Here is a 15,570-nt window from a genome sequence, read left to right on the forward strand (position 1 = left end):
ATGCACTGTACCTTTTCTTTTATGTAGTAACTTCAGGTCCTACACTGGTGGATGTCGATTGGATGCCATAGAAATCTAGGAAAGGCATTTCACCCACTTTCCATAGCGAAATCAACCCCCTCCCCCACCTACCCTGACACCCAAATCCCAGATACTGTAGCTTTGAGTGACAGCTGGATTTTGAATCCCATGGGGAGACTCTATGCCTCTTGACGGATTCATTGTGACACTGCCCAGACTGCCTGCAAACTGGCAGACAGCTCTGTTTGCCAAATGTCGACATTATCTAATTGGCATTTCAGCCCACTTCTCATTTTTAATGGACACGAGAAAGATCCAGCCAGCAGAGTGCTGAAGCAGTGGCAGCGTGTTCAGGCTGCGCTGGCTGCAGCCTCCCTTGGACAGCTGCAGGATGGCACCAGCACCCGGGGTGTGGAGGCAGGTACTTGAAAGCTGCTGGACCACTTGATGGAAAATACAGGAACTGAGGGGGAGAAAGGAGACAACAGAGGAATGACAAATTCAGGGGTAGATGCTGGTAGTCAAAATAATGTCGTGCTATTGTGGTGGCTAACTAGCTTAGACCTCCTAACATATTTTACAGCGAAAGCAACTGTCCTCATTGGAAGAACATCCTTGCCACAATCAAGGAGATAGTTAATATACATGTACTGATCTGTAAAAAGTCTCATGATGTATGATATTCAGAAATATCAAACCTTTGAATGAGTAACTTGGAGCAGAGCACACAAAGTAGGCCTGAAGCAGCTGAGGGATGGCAACTCATATATTAAGGTGGCTGTCTATTCATTCATAATTGTTGCCTACATCTCAAGAAATAGATCTGTTTCTTTTTTTCATATCTATCTGCCTGGCCTGTCGGAGCAGTGGTAGATTACTTTTTCTCACTGTACTAAACTGTGGTTTCCAAATAAATTATTACACCACTCTTGGCTTGCAGCAATAGTGTGGCAGAATGGATAAACAATTCACGTGGTTCAGCCATCACTCTAAATCTTCATCAGACACTGTTTCAGTGGCTGCACCCCTTTATCTTAAACATGTCATTCCCAATTTCCTGTTAGAGGGTCTTTCCACATTATTTCATATTGTTTTAAATGGCAGGATATACATCTATGGAAAAAACACTATACAAAATACTGCCTGGATGAGAAGAGGTGTAGTGCAAGAGAGACAGGTGTAAGTCAAGATGCTTGAAGCTTTCTTGAAATTGGTATCCCATAAGATTTTTAAATCTCACCACTCTCTAAATAAAATGTGTGGCCAAAAAAAGTGAGAACTACCAGATAAATATGTGATCTAACAGTTGTAATTAAGCTACTTCAGCAGTAAGCCGGAGACTAAATACAAGGAGATAGGATTACATGTATAACCAGGGCTTTTAAAGAAAAAGAAAAAAAATCACATAGGAAAAGTCCAAAGTTTGAAAGTTTAAAATATAATGTTCAAGTTCATGTTTTCTTTCATCTTATATTTCTTTAATATTAGCTTCATTGTCATTTGGTGGAGCTGGAATATTTTACACTGCACTCCTTTTTGGTAAGCACACTTTCCCAAGTATGGACTGCATTAATGATGGAGGACTTTTTTAAAGCTTAACATCAAGAAGGCTTTTAACAGGCTACTGTAAAAGGATTTTCCAGTTTTAGTGAGAATTATGACATTATTCATCATTCTAACAACACATTAAACATAAAGGAAAGCTTTCCTACAGGCTCAATAACATTTTCCATAATACCCCCTTCTAACTGCATGCAGGTGCATGTTTTCAGCCACTCTCCACAGTTCCTTAACAATCATTACAAATCCCACTTATCTAAACTAGTGATTAAAAACCTTTAAGGGGAAGCTGTTTAATTAAAAATAAAGCAGACATTTATTGTGTGTTTAGTGTGCCAATTTTGCTGTGACCTAAGAACCATTCCCTAATTGAATTTTGTAATTCTTTCATATATTACAGCTACAATATGATAACTCAGTAGAAACATAACAGCTAATTCAAAACTCCTATGTGCATTTCTAACATATTAACTGGGCTAAGTTTTCAAATTTGAGGCTGGATCTTGCCCCTGTCAAAATCTGTAGGAATATATTTATATTTTTCCCATCAACTTTAACAAAACCAGAATGACACCTGTGGAACTCATGGTCATGATTCATTTACATACATTTATCTAAATCTGTCCTAATTTCTTTGGTTTCAGTGGAATCAATCCAGATTGATAAAGTCATTCTGCATGTAGTATTTTCTACAGCTTACACATTTTTTGGTGACGTTTTTTCATCATTTTATATATATATATATGCATGCATGTACAGAGAACCTGATGCTAATCACCCTCACAGTAATGTAAAGCAGAAACAATTCCACTGCTATGTATACACTTACACCAGAAATGGTGCAAAATCAAATTGCTGAAAAGTACGTCCTTGCTCACTCGCTGGATAATACGCATACTTTTGTTTGTGCATAATATACATACTTCCATACATATTCACATTAAAACGTGGCAAGCCTTAAGGTCAAAATGTTGCCTTTGTGTTCATCAGAAACCAGAGATGTTTGTGTTCTCCCAGTAATGCCATGATGAATCGGTCACGTAAAACATTACTATAAAACACGAGTATGACTGCAGTGCCTTGCGAGGCACAGGGCAACTGACAGTGACGTGAGAACACACCTCTCTTGTTCAGTTTTTTATCGTTATTACTTTAACGCTGACATCTGACCTCCTTAGCTGCTTGTGTGTAGTGAAGTGTTCCTGGCTCACACCTGGTGTCGGTAATAAAGCACAGCATGCATAAATAATGAAGATATGTTTGTGAAACTTCACTAAGTGGCAACTGCCTGTGACAGAGATCCCGCTACTAGCACTTACTGCTGTAAAGGTTTGTTAATGGCGGCTGCTCAGCGGATGACAAAATGACCCAATTAAAGTTTATTCCAAATGACATCAGGGTCATAAAAGGAAACAAAAGAGGAGGAAATGGCTCTGGTGGGTTGGAAATATATTGCAATGTATATTATTACATCTGCACTTTTTGCTATTACAGGAGGGGCTTCATATTCACTTAAAACAATGTCTCTTGAAAGCCAAGTTAATGAAAAGGGTGACTGTTGGTTAGACTGAAAAATGATGGCTTGTGACACTCTGCTGGACATGCGTTCCAGGAAAAGATCTAGTAAGAAAGTCTTTTGAGATTGGGATAGGAGAGACATTTCTCCTGTCAGATACTGGATCGGAGACTTTCCAGATGGGCAAAGCATTTCAAATTCAAGTAGTCAGTCCATTTGTAGGGACAAGCTCTCACATACTAAAGTATAAAAAAAAGGGAAAAGCTCTCACATACTAAAGTATTCCTAGTGTAGGTTTTGTCATATTCTGATTTATTCTGAAATTTCTAGATGAGGGCCGAAACTGTGGGCCCCTTGAGGACTAGACATATGGCCCAATTTACAGAAAAGTTATTTGCTCCTAAGTGCCCCTTCCCTTGGAAAAGAGGAAATGTGTGTAAATGAAAGGAGACTGAGGTGCTCCAATGAGAAATCAGCAGGCAATAAAGTGTCAGCTGAGCCACCTGCAATTAATTTTCCATTGGTTCCAGTCATCACTCTGCATAGGGAAGGAGGAAAGACTATTTCATTGGGTTTCTTTTGCATTCGGACTCCACTGATGCCTTGTGATGTACCTAACGCATCAATGGGGATGAGAGAAGCTGTGTGATTCTTTTTTCAGGCAAACAGGAGCAGCAAGGAGAATATGGGATCGGACCACAGGTATCACTTGTGTGCATTCATCCAGGTGAAATGAAAATAGATCAGCTCACTTCTGCCTGAGAGACTGCGAGGCCAGCCTGGAAGTCCTAGAAACACTCCTTACACAGTGCAAAATTAGAATATTTAAGGGCATTTTTAATTTAGGGCATTAATTTAGGGGCATTTTTAATCCTAGGAAGCCAAGGAAACCAAGGCCACAGAGAAGCATTACTTTGAGTATATAAGTTTCAGTCGACTGAATGAGATGCAAAGTCCTAACACTCAGAGAAAGGGTGCCAGAAATCGGCTCCAATTAATTCAGCTTCACTATGACATTTTTCCCATGTTATAGTTGAGGAGAGTGATGGGTTGCTTGCAATCCTGTTAGCATGTTTTAATAATTTACTGCTGCCCCAGCTCAGACAGGCTGCTACTCTGCCCCACTCAGGTTTGATTCGTGAGGAATTTCATTTTTTAGGAAAGTTAATTTTCAGGAACTTGTTGGGTTTTTTTTTACTTGTCAATGCTACATACTTGCAGCAAGTATTCAATCAACTGCTACTTTGCAGGCAAGGAGCAACAACCTGTTGTTGCTTACACACGCACCTCACCAGCGTAAAAACACATTGCTAAATACGTAGCAACAGGTCGGTGGCTGCCTAAGCTGAGAACCTTCAGACGTCTAGGGACTACCTCTTACAGCCACACTAAAACACATTTTGTCTATTAACTTTTAAGATGCAGCTTTAACCCCATAATTTCAGCCTTCTCTGGAGAGAAAGGATGTTTAGAGAAGAGGGCTGGGCAAACATTTTGTTACGCTTTCTTGACATATTAACACATCTTCCAACAGTCTGTGGCTCAAAACATCGTGGGCCACAGATTTCGAGTTTAATAGCCCTTGGTGAATTTTTTTTCTGTACTAACTGTGCCTGAGTTTGGAATCTATGTACATTTTTGGCACCCATTTTATGTCAGCACTAAAAACAAAGCAAAATGAACACCAGGCCTCCACAGACAGCTAGTTTAATACAGAAACACAATTTTCTCACAATGGTTGGATGCTTTCCTTGCAAAGTATGATGCTAATTGGAATACAGTAATCTTCTGCATGAAGATTTTGTTTTGGTAGAAATAATGATAAAACAAGTAGAGCCATACTTACCTTAACAAAAAGTCATCCTACCCTTTCAATATGAATGTGGGCTTTGACCCTTGTTAACTAAATGTGTTTGAGTAAGAAATTGAGCAGCAATATTTGGGCCAATTAGTCTCTACTATGCTGCTTCTCTTAGTAGAGGAAATTATTTGCCTTCTACCCCAGCTCCTTTCTGGTGCTTCTTGGCATGTATTACTTTATTGTGAAGGAAGATCCTTCTCACATTCCAGGAATGAGTCTGTGCCCTTGTAAAATCAACAAGATTAAGAAGTTTGCCTTAAGGCAGTGATTCCTGCCTTAGCAAAATACAATGCAGAGCTGCATATCAACACTTCCCGTCACCTATTAAAAAGAGGATGAAAATCCTGAATAATAATCTCTTCAAAACTGGGGGTAAATGTTTTTTTCATTTTGCCATGGTTTAACCCCAGCCAGCAACTAAGCACCACACAGCCGCTTGCTCACTCCCCCCCGGTGGGATGGGGGGAGAAAATCGGAAGTGTAAAAGTGAGAAAACTTGTGAGTTGAGATCAAGACAGTTTAATAGGTAAAGCAAAAGCCGCGCACGCAAGCAAAGCAAACCAAGGAATTCATTCACTACTTCCCATCGGCAGGCAGGTGTTCAGCCATCTCCAGGAAAGCAGGGCTCCATCACACGTAACGGTTACTTGGGAAGACAAACGCCATCACTCTGAACATCCCCCCCTTTCTTCTTCTTCCCCCAGCTTTATATGCTGAGCATGATGTCATATGGTATGGAATATCCCTTTGGTCAGTTGGGGTCAGCTGTCCCGGCTGTGACCCCTCCCAAATTCTTGTGCACCCCCAGCCTACTCGCTGGTGGGGCAGTGTGAGAAGCAGAAAAGGCCTTGACTCTGTGTCAGCACTGCTCAGCAATAACTAAAACATCCCTGTATTATCAACATTGTTTCCAGCACAAATCCAAAGCATGGCCCCATACTAGCTACTATGAAGAAAATTAACTCTATCCCAGCCAAAACCAGCACACATTTACATTTGTGTAATATTTCTAGCAGATATGTTTTTAATTTTGTCTTTTGTTTATCAGCAGAAAAAGAAAGCCTGTTACTGCAGAAATCAATGCTTTGTAATCCCACCATCCTCAATGTGATCTTGTGAGATCACATCTTGGGAAATGTGTCCGAGAAAGCAGAACACCGGCAGTTCAGCAGTGCCGCTGCTGTCCCCCAGCTCCTGCTGCAAGAGCCATCCCATGGACCTCAGCATAATTGCTAATGCACCGAAAGCGGAGCATGTGATCAAATCCTCTCCCAAAAATAGGTCCTCAGTAAGCAGTCGTCTTTCCTCATCCCCACTGTGTCAGTGTCGAACCAGTGTGATTAGGCAGGGAGGACACTGATGTAGTACAGTAGCAGCAACCTTTCAGAAGAAAAGCAAAATAACAGCTCTAGTCACTTGTCCTCTTTTCAGGAGTGCAGTGGTATTTATCCGGTGTGTGAGAGCTCTTAGCCTCAGCCTTCTGACAAAATTTCTATTGTAGCTAATTATATTCTCCTTATCTACAAACCTCCCATGCTTCAGCTAGCTTGAGTGGAACTTTTCCAACCGAATGTTTTTTCAATGGAAAACTGCTGTTTGATTGAAAACAAAGCTCTTCTACGAAAGTGTCAACTTCAACAAAATCTGAAAAACAATTACAACTCCTTCAGGAAGGTTAAAATACCCTGCATTAACCTTTTCAGAACAGTGACTCCATTTTTCATTTTGAAATCACTCCTTCAGATTGTGTTATATTTTAAATTGAGATTAAAGACTGGGGCTTAAAATGAAATTGTTTTGAAAATGTCACTTAAAGTGATTTGATTTTATTCCACTTCAGAAGCAAAATAAATCTTGAAATCCTGAAATTTCCTCTGAAGGAGAAATTTTGTATCCTTTGCAACTTTGCCCATTTGCTTTTGGTTCCATGCTATGGTGCATCGTTACTGCCCTTATTAAGGAAATTGATGCATATTCTCCATGTGGGAGAATACACAGGACTTGTATTTCAGTCATGGTGACTGTAGCTGGTCAAAAACCAAATTTTTCTCTCTCCCATTGCCATGAAGTCTTATGCTGACCTGCTGTACTAACATGTGTAAAAGCTCTGATCGCTTGCTCTTACAAGTGAACTGCTGTTAACTTTTTTAAAATTTCATGTATCTCAGCCTGAACAGTGTGTCACTGAAAACCAGTTGCATATTTCTGCTCTACGTATATTCAAGGAAAAGAGACACAAAGGTTCTGATGAAAAAGACTTTTGAAATTTTGACAGCTGAGTGTCATCTGCAGAGAATGTCCTGTTCCTCCATTCAGATCACACTTCCCATATAACTTCAGCTGCTGGAGTGAGTAACACATACCAAACAGAGCAAGACAAAGGGAGGCTCCAAAACATGAGGATTTACAAGTTATTGAGAGTATCTGTAATTGCATGTGAAAGCAAATTCAGAGAGCACGAAGTTACTTAAACTGCTATTGTAACAGTGTAGGTAGTAGATGATGCCAAACATCCTTATGTGACTTTCGCTTCTGGATGATCCTTTAGGGTAGAGCAAAATGGAACGGGTTAGTGTCAAGAGAGTGGTCTTTTGGTGACAATTCAGGCTGAACTTCAGGAGACACAACTTCTAATGTTGTCTGCCTTAGTACAAGGAAGGGCTCTGTGTCCTCGGTGCCTCTGAAGGCATGTCCCATGGATTGTGCTCACCAATTCTCACTGGAAAAAAACGGTCTTAACATCTGGCCTCAGTCTCATCTGAAATGCAACGGGGAGAATAATGCTAAAGTATTTCATAGAGTTGTCATGAAGTTCAGTAAGTGGTCAAATAATGTTTGCAAATACGTATCATTCATAGATTCTCAACAACTGAGGATCTGTCCTTGAATGCTGATTTAGAAGTACATATTCTACTTTAAACAAATCAGGTCAGTCTACTTCTAATTGGTTCTTGCTCGAATACTAGATGATGACATTTAGGAGCATCACAGTGTGACTGGGATTGTTATGATCCATCAAAGAAAGCACTGGTAAAGCTGTAGTACATAAACATAGGCGCTGGCATTAAAGAACACCTGCAGAAGACAGCTAGAAAGCTCAAGTCCTAACTCAGACTTCATTACTGCCTTGTCTGTTTAAGTTCATGCCAGTTAGTGTGTTTTGGAACACTTACGCATCTGGCTGTTGCATAAACCACATCAGGCAGAAATGTTGTGTCTATATTTGTCATCCAACATAGGCAAGCAGCTTTCTAGGTGCTTGGAATGGATGAAAGCTATGGCATCTGAATACAAAGCAGGTAGTATCACAGCTCCTTGTAACAGGGGTACAAGAACTGAGGTCACCAGCACTGATAAAGAACCAAGCCTTATCAGAAAACACCCATTTATCAAAGCAAAATCATTTTTGTGAAAATATATTTGGTTTGATACATCCTAATTAAACCACAGGTGTGGTTCTGATGGAGAGTTACCTGCCAGGAAAGATCCCCTTAGAAATCCAGGCATCCTAGGCTCCCAAGGGCAGGGACAGGATTTCTAGTCACACCAGGCAGCCTTGGTTCCCATGCTGCCTGACTCCTAAACAGACAGGTCTGAAGTCCTTTCATGTCTTTGCCTTACTACCCTTCTACTAGAAATGGAGGTCTCTGTAACTGATACCTTGCAGGGGAGTTCTGAAACTTGCTGCTTTTTCAGTTGGGTGGTTTGATGCTGCCAGCTGAAGTCTTCCTTAAACAAGCAGGAAATATATAATGCTGGACTAAGTTTGCATATTTTTGTAGAACGCAAAAGAATACAAACCCATACCCCACTCAAGGCAATCAGTTTTGCTAATGACTCTAATGGATTTCTGAATCTTTTCTTGAAAAGAATCTGATTAAACCTTCTTATGGTTCATGGTTATCTTCTAATACAATTTTGTCAGGTGGTCCACCTGGAAACTCTGGTATCAGCTCTTCAGCCCACACTCAAATAATGCTCTAGGAGGCTTTGTTAAATTGCTTCAGATAATATGCTCAGCAATGCACAGCCCAAAATTAGGTTGTCTATGAAATTAATTCATGTTAAGTGGTTGCTTTAATACCAAATGAAAAAGTAATTCTTCCTTCTCCTTCCCCCTCTCAGACTTTCTCATGCACGACTGAAGTTTCACTTAGGCTAAATCATCTTGGTGATATGTGGGGGGAAGGGGGATGGTTCTTTCATCCAATTTGCTCTTCATGTGTGAATGTCTAATTACTAATCAAAAATGCACTTGGATAGTAGGAAAGATTTCTTTATTCAGTCAGAATTATAAAGTAGCAAATTTCCAGAGGAACTAAAAAATATGCAAGTCATGACAAAGTATTGATTGCATAATAATGTGATGTCAACAGCGCAGAATAATCATGTTTGCAGGTGGGAGCTTTACATACATTATACAGCGAAGGTTTTACTGTTGAAATGGAAATATAAAGCGAGCAGTATGTATTTCTAGAAAACAAAGCATTATTCACATACTAATACCCATCTTCTACATCATGATAAAGCATTATGATCTCTCTCCTGGACTGACTAATGAAAAAGGAAAAATTCAGTGTTTGGAATTAAATCTGATGTGGATGACATTTAAGGTCATGAAAGGCAATCTTAGTTGTACTGAAATCTTTTAATCTTATTTGCAGATTATTCCATCAGTGGCTCCCTGGAGTTGCAAAAGGATTTTATTCTCATATCTTTATTATTTAATTGAATGTTGAAAGTGTAACATATTGTAAATTGCTCTTAATTTAAAAAAGTACTTTCTTGTCTCAACATCATAGCATTTGCAGAGCTACAAGGAGTACTGACTCAGAAATATACCTGGGCAAATTCGATAGCGGCATACGAAGTGGTTGGATATAATTAGGTAAGGAAATGACTATAGGGGGTGAAGTACATAATCATACTTAATTGTGATTCAACAGATGTTCAAAATGACTGTAACTTACACCAATCTGATGTAACAGCCAAATTTGATTCTATGTTATATCAGGATGCAATTCCCATTGAAATCAGCAGGCCCAAATAATTAGGGGTGTCAGACTACTGAATTCAGTGAGCAGAAATACATTTGGCCTTGTGCAAACACTGTGGCAAATTAGAGGGGCATTGGTATGTTTTTCCTTACCACAGTCGTCACTTTTTGTACAACCTACTGCTTCCTTTCCTTAGTGATGTTTAAGGTGTTGCTTCACACATATGAAGCCCCTGGACTTCTTAACCTCCAACACCTCTCTAAGGACTAAATTTCGCATTCGGCAACTGAACTCGACACAGCTTCCCCAACAGCCTGAGTAGCCAACCCAAGAACAGTTTCTGGGCTGGGCTAACACACCACCAGCTCTTAAGGTCCAGTTTGTGTAGGAGCAGTTCAGAGCTTGCCTTCACTATCCAGCCAGCCCAAGTCTGAACTCCTCTCTTCTCCTGGCCTGGACTGAAAGTTTTCTCAGCAAAGCTGTATCGACAAAGTCAAAACCTTTTTCTCACTGTTTTTTGTTCTTACCTCCGTTCACTTGGAGTTATGATCCATGGTTCCTGCGTTAAGGTGAAGAACGCATCTCTCCGTCAAATTACAGGAAGAGCCAACAATGTGAGTGGTTTTAGCTTGCATGCTCGATGCAAAACTGGAAAATCCCACCACGAAGACAATCTGAACCTGGTTTCTAATCACTCCCCTACACAGGTCAGCCAGTCTGTGTCTGAAGGCTTTTCGTGTGGGTTTGAAGATACTTTGGAAAGACGCTAGAGCGTATGGAACAAACTGTCAAACAGTGACAGCAGAACTTCAGTGATGAGGCTAAGGATGGGCAGACTCCATACTTCAGTGATCAGCCATGGCAGAAGCCCTCTGGGTAGTTATTTCAGCCGTCCAACACCAAGCTTTCCAGCAGACCCTCTTTCCTGGTCTGGTCCCCCCTAGGCAGGAGGCGCCAGTGGAGAAACCACACTGTGCATGTCCATTGACGCTGCATTACCTGGAAGCCAGGCAAAGCTGCAGGAGTCTTTGACACTAGCAGCGGCACCTGCAGGATCCCTGGGTCCTGAAGGTGAGGCCACCTCTCCCTGAAACTGATGTCACTGCAGCTGCAAAGGAGCCTAGTAAAGTGTTCTCTCACTACCTACTTCCATGCATTTCTTGTAGGACAATCTGATTCATTTATTTCCTGGCCACTGCAGAGCTATCTCTGGCAGGTATTTATACAGCAACAATTGCAAACCACTTGTGCATAGGTATTTATAGAGCACCAATCACATGCAGTTGTGCCTAATGACTGATATTAGCATGATGTGTCAAATACAAAATCTTTCTCTGAAAACAGCAGGGTCCAAACAACTCAGCTAATGAAACAGGCAATGCAGAACGCGTATGTGGCACCACCTCGCCTATCCTATTTTTGACCATTAAAATAAATTATATGGATCTCAAGTACATGAAAATAACACAACAAGACTACCTAACTTGCACGCATGTCAATATCTCGCAGCAAGGCTTACAAGAGGTTGTTTTTTTTCTCAAGAGCAAACCCTTTGCATAAATCAGCTCTTTGGTGATAAACTAAGGGAACTGCTGCTAGTGCTCAGTGCAGGGGAGAATGGAGCAGCCGAGCTCTCCCTTTCCTGACAGGAGTGCCTGGGTTCACAGCATGGTACTGTCCATACTCAAGCAATATCCACCTTGCAGCATGAACTAATACCCAGCAGTCCCTCCTTCCCCTGTGCAGCTTCCCTCTCCCTCTTCTAGTCTCCTCCACTATTAAACAGAATGAAGGTTATTTCGAAGAGAGTAACTTGCACCGGGTTATACGGGGCTGATCTATTAAGTGAAAATATTGTTGATATTACTCTCTCATGGAAGCAGAGACAGGGAAGCAGACGAGAGCAAGCACCAGAGATATACAGATGTAATCCACACTTGCCCAGAGAACAGAAGGGCATACAAATTGTCATGCTGGCACAAGATAGTTGTCTGGCTTATTTGTTACTGGTCTGTGGCATTGGCATGTACCAGGTGCTTTAGAGGAATGTCAGAAACACTACTGACGTTGACTGTAAAATTACCTGCTCATCATGGAAATTTTTTTCTAACCATAAGCAATCAGTGGTTGGTCCACAACCTTCCGGTTCACCTCCCCTGTGTTTGTGTATCTCTCTGTTCCTCTCTAGCCTAACTGTGAATATAATACATTAAGTATCTGTAAATTTATCAGAAACCTACCTAATGGATTGAATTCATAGTTTTCATTCATTTAATACAGTGTCTCTGAGAGTCAGATTCTGCATTTGGAAATTGTGCTTGTGACACATGATATAAATGCATTTATTTTCTTTGAGAGCACACAAAAATAAATATACTTGAGCCAGAAATCTCCCATGGTGGGGAAAGTTGGCTCTTTCAGCCACAGATACTCCTCTGCACCTGACAGAGGAAAACACAGCATAACTACTTTGATGGATAGATGTTGCAACCGACTGCTTAGATTCTTAAGATGATCGTTTTTGCAAAGAGGTGTGCATGGCTGGATGTTACTTTGAAACCAAGCCCTGTGTGCATGAGGGAGAATAGAGGTGTGCAAGTATAGTTTTCAGATCTCTGTGGCTACACCGGTGCAGCTCTGTATGCAACTATTAAATATACATATATATATATACACACACGTGCACGCACGCTTACAAAAGCTGGTGCCTTCAAGAAACAGCTTCCAAACTGGGAAATAAAACTCTTCCTTTATTCTCACAAAGGGGAGCGAGAACAGATTCTGCAGTATCATTCCTGTTAGCAGACAGAGGCAGGCAGGGTGATTGACTGATCAATTGATTTTGATCACAGTAACGGCAGAGATTTTGCTATAATGGCCAAAATCACGAGTTGGGAGCATTATTGCACTCTTTAAGTAAATGTTTGCAACCCAAAGGTGATACTTTATAAATTTTATCTGAGTCCCTCCGCCTATCACCATTACCACCATTTTATACCTTTCAGTGGTGAAAAAAAAACAGGAAGTCAATACTACCGCTGCCATTTTGGTTTACCTTGAATGAAAGTGCTGTCAAGTGACATTAGCAAAGGAATCAAATGCACATACTTGAAAAGGTATGCTATTGTATGGCCACATCATGAGCAGTTCAAACTAAAAGGTGTGCCTTATATATATAAAATATATCTGCAAAAGATATACTATAATATGACTCACTACCAGCTGCTGGAGGTCTTAGAAAGCAAAGCAAAGTGTCAGGATAGATTTTTTTTTTTTTTTTTTTGCTTTCATTTTAAATGGCATGTCCAAAGAGAGCAACACTGCCCTTTCAGATGTTAGCCTTCGTGCCAGTTTATGCCTAGAAACTTTTCAAACAAACTGATGTTTCACTCTACATTCAAAGAGGAAAAGTTTTAAATATGATCCAGAGGTTTGATATACCTAAATCCTCAAAAATCTTGTTCTATTACTTAGAGTCTAAAGCTTTTTTAAAAATCCTACCTTGCATAACTCTTTATGTAAAATAAAGGCTGTAATTTCTCATTTGCTAACTTCTGCGAACTCAGTGCTAACGTTTCTAAAACATTTATTTTCTCCCCACAGTCACACACTGGCCTCTTCCCTCTCTGTCCATGTAATCGCCCTTCCCATCATCTCTGTTTCACCTTTTTGCCCTTACCGCTATTCTCTTACTACTCAAGTGGCTCAGAGTCTCCTATCTATTTTCCCAAACTGCTCTTTTTCTTCCTTTTAATAGCGCTTCTTTACCAAGTATTCATTGTAGGCTGTGCTTTCTGTTCTTTCTCCTGTTTCTCTACACATCTCCGAGTGATTCTAACCCAGGCTACGCTATATGAACTAACACACATCGTCTCATAGCAAAACGTATTCCAGCATATTGCATACTTAATTTGTGAAAATTCACAGGTTATGGAAAAAGTAAAATGCCAAGAAAGTTTTTCGGAGATCCCGCTGGCCAATAGTGTCTTTCAAAAAGATTCAAACCCAGCAGAAGCCCCAACCTTCAAGAGCCTTAGCACATACTCAGAGCTTTCTCCTGTTTCTGCAGTGTGTGACATAATGGTTTACATTGAAAGGCCAACATACTTATCTTGAGATTTGACGGTCTTCCTCAGCGTGGACTTCAGAATTTAAATGTTTCCATGCTCCCTTATCTAACACTTTATTCTTTCTCACATTCCTGTTATTTATATGGGTGTGCAGTCAGAGTGGGTTAGCCAAAATCATTTATGGAAATGTATGCTGCCTAGTTTTCAAAAAGATTGTATTTCAGCTATCCTTATTTCAGATCACAGCACATGGGCTATCATTTAAAACTTGCAAATACTCAGAGAAAAAGGGACAACTCAGCCAGCTTTGGTAGTAAAGGTGGTATCTCTAGCACAGACTGCATAAATGTTACATGCAAGCGTGAAAACACATACAGGATTTGCAAAATATATAAGCATTTTCAAAAGCCCTTGCATTTGAAAATATCAGACGTTCTTTCCAAAGGGAAGCTAGAGTGACACAGAGAGAAGCTGTTTCCTGCTGCCTGTACCCAAGCAGGGTAATCTAATTTGCAAGTAGGTGACCTATATGTCTGGACATACCTGATTATTTATTCAACTAATCAAATTATATTGTGTCATTTGATGATAGGATGTACACAGTGCTGACACGATGTTATTTTTTGTCACCAGATAAGGGGAATTGATTCTAATCTATATTACTTTTGTTAGTCATCAACTCTTACACCTAGACCTGCCAAGGGAAGCATGAATGCATTTTGTGAAGTTCAATAGCACACACATCATTAGGTCATAGTAAAGATATGCATTGTTGAACAAAAAAAACCCCAGTGACCATCATCATTTGATCAACTTTTTCTACATACCAGTAGTTTAAGGGTGAAAGCACCCTTCCGCCCCTCTCCCCCCAGCCAGGGAGATGTACTTGCCCATTTCCACTTCTTCATTTTTTTCCTTCTGTCATCATCTGGTTTTAGGAAGAGACCACGGCGTGTTAGACTGCATCTGCTGAGAAACCTTGCCTCTTGCTATCCCCAAAAGCATTGAAATCTCAAGAATACCCTCTGTTCCCCTGTGTGCACTTGCGATGCCCGTTTTATAATTAATTTCAAGTCGTGTGTCATAACCCGGACAAAAGGCTGTCGGTTTTTTTTTTTTTTTTGATTGACCGATTTCATCCTCTAACAATATCTACTGCAAAGGTCAGTGAACAATTCTTCTGAGATATCTGCTAGGGCTGGGGGACTCGTCGGGAGGGGTGTGTTGCCTGTGTGACCTGAGGAGGAGCAGCGACTAAGGCCTCAACGGATCTCCATATTGATCACACCCTTCCCCCCCTCTTTTTTTTCGATGACCCAGTAGGTTTTTTCGGTGGGGAGGAGGAGCGGAGAGAGAGGGTGCTGAGGACTTAGCGGGAAGGAGGAAAGCTTCTAAAATATGTAAAGACGAGCATAGAGCGAGCGAAGCCTCCCGTGTGAGAAGGGCTGGGAGTGCGATGACAGCAATCGTTCTCGTTGTTGCTCCCCCGGGTGGGGGGCTCTGGCCCCCGTACCCCTGGAGGAGGGGGGCCCGGGGAAGGGCAGG

Source organism: Pygoscelis adeliae, unplaced genomic scaffold, assembly GCF_000699105.1.
Source record: "Pygoscelis adeliae isolate BGI_AS28 unplaced genomic scaffold, ASM69910v1 Scaffold95, whole genome shotgun sequence".
Taxonomy (NCBI): Eukaryota; Metazoa; Chordata; class Aves; order Sphenisciformes; family Spheniscidae; genus Pygoscelis; species Pygoscelis adeliae.